A 2,254-nucleotide genomic window follows, 5' to 3' on the forward strand; every position below is an offset into this window, starting at 1 on the left:
ATTGCCGAAAATAAACTTAGTTGCGGACAATTTAAATGCGATATTCTTTTTCAGCACACCCGAAAACTTATTAAAACAAATTGTTTATGGTAAGTTTTGTGTTGTTCTACCAGGTAACAATTACCAAATAAATACCGCTAAAAAATTAACACAAAAAAAGAACATACACACTACTCGCCCCTAAAAACGCTAGCTATAAAGTGCGTGTTTATTTTGGTAAAATTAATACAGAAACGTGATCCCCAACGTTTTGAAACATTAATTTACTTATATCATTAAAATTACTCGTTTCCTGAAATTTTAAACGTTATTATCGCTTTCAGCACCATCGTAAATATATAATAGTTGTAATTTTAAATGATTTTTTTAAGTTGGAAAGATACTGCACCTTTACCAATGTTTAAAGGATAGTCGTTTGTTTTCCTAGTTTTGCATAAAAATTACAAAATATCTGATATTTTTCCAATACCTCAGGTCTTGATGGAGGTGAGACTAAAACTTGCTGGAAACGTTTCAAATTATCTGAAATAACAGCAATGAGCAGATGTAATTCCAAATGTTTCTCATATGTAATGTCTTCCCTCTTGTAGAAATAAGGTACGATCATAAATATCTCCGATCTAAAATAATCTTTATAGATCATGACATTTAATTCATGCATAAAATTCAGAGCGGGGTGGGGGAGAGAGACAACATATGAGAAATATTCGGAATCGAGTCTCTTCTTTGCGTTTTTGTTTTAGATCATTAAACCCTACAGCAGCACGTTTTATTTTCGCCACGATCAATGCCAAAGTTGTGAGGATATATATATATATATATATATATATATATATATATATATATGTATATATATAATAGATACATTGAATCTTAAAATGCTTATATCATCGTCGGTGCTATAGGACGAAACTACATCAAAATTTACAGACATTTGAAGATTATTATGCTATTCTATTGTAGAATTTGTATGCCAAATGGATAAAAAAAAAGAACCTATATTTTCAAACCAATAAAATATGTCTACATTTGTATGTAAGGCATAATCACGTTGACACACCGGTTCTCGTCAGATCTCCGAAGTTAAGCAACGTTGAGCCTGGTTAGTATTAGATGGGTGACCATATGGAAATTCTAGGTGCTGTATTTGCTCCATGCTTATCTCAGCATTTGTTTCCAGTTGTCCTGTACTTCACTTGCCACTGGTATTTAACAATGCCGTTTCAGGAGAGGTGTGGTTGGAGATTTCGCACCTCCTGCCACAAAAATTTCACGCGCAAACAACCCTTCGTGGGTATCCATAGGCTGTCCAAGACTGAAGCTTTAAAACATTTGTATATATAGTTTCCTGTCAGACAAGCCTCAGTTTTACTGCTTCGGGATAAATTTTGCTTAGGGTTTTTCTCTGCTTGGGTGTCTTCCCTGTGGCCTTGCCAGACCACTGATACACGCACACACACACACACACACACACACATATATATATATATTATATATATATGTTATATATATATATATATATATGTGTTTAAGGAGAAATTATTAATTGACGAATGTTTTTATGATAAGGTGCTGCGAATGAAGTATTATGATATCTGTTTGATGTAGAGTTTGGATATTAATACGGATAAGTCACCGCAATACACCATTACTTTATAAGTATTGCATAATACATTTATCATAGCAATAATCAAAACTTTTTGTCTGTTTTTAACAATCTAAAATGTCTATTGTTTACATAATCTGGAAAGTACTAATATACATTTGCAAGTAATTTTAATGTCTTTAACCTGCCAGTTACAGAATCTAATGCAATAAAATATTTCCGAAATAGTTTAAATCGTAAAAAAAAGCAAATACGTAAAACAAGTAAATACTATTGAGTTTGATTGCAGTTATAGTTAGATATTCTCTTTTGAAATGAAACGGTACTGAAATAGGATTTACCGGTTAAATGATTTTAATTTCTTTGTTTTTTTTTCTTGACTAACAAGTTAATTATGAGATATTATTTTATTGCCTTTGGTAGCAGTTTCTTATTGTACATGTTTTTATTGTTCCATTTATTACGTGTTGATAGTTAAGTAGTTTCTTGTTGTTAATATTGTTTCAACAAATGAGCTTGCTGATCTGAGTAATTTTAAACTGATTAAATTACAGTATATACAACATCCTTAAAAATAGTTAAAATCGTAAACATGTTTTTTGTATGTAAACGATTACAACTTTCAGTGAAAAATACAAATAAAATAAT

General features: G+C 30.8%; 1 pseudogene; it reads left to right on the forward strand.

The window, feature by feature from the left end:
- Window positions 1–1,033: 1,033 nt before the first annotated feature.
- Window positions 1,034–1,150, forward strand: LOC145263627 (5S ribosomal RNA; annotated as a pseudogene).
- The last annotated feature ends 1,104 nt before the right edge of the window (window positions 1,151–2,254 follow it).

Source organism: Euprymna scolopes, chromosome 3 (assembly GCF_053919585.1).
Source record: "Euprymna scolopes isolate OS-2025 chromosome 3, ASM5391958v1, whole genome shotgun sequence".
Taxonomy (NCBI): Eukaryota; Metazoa; Mollusca; class Cephalopoda; order Sepiida; family Sepiolidae; genus Euprymna; species Euprymna scolopes.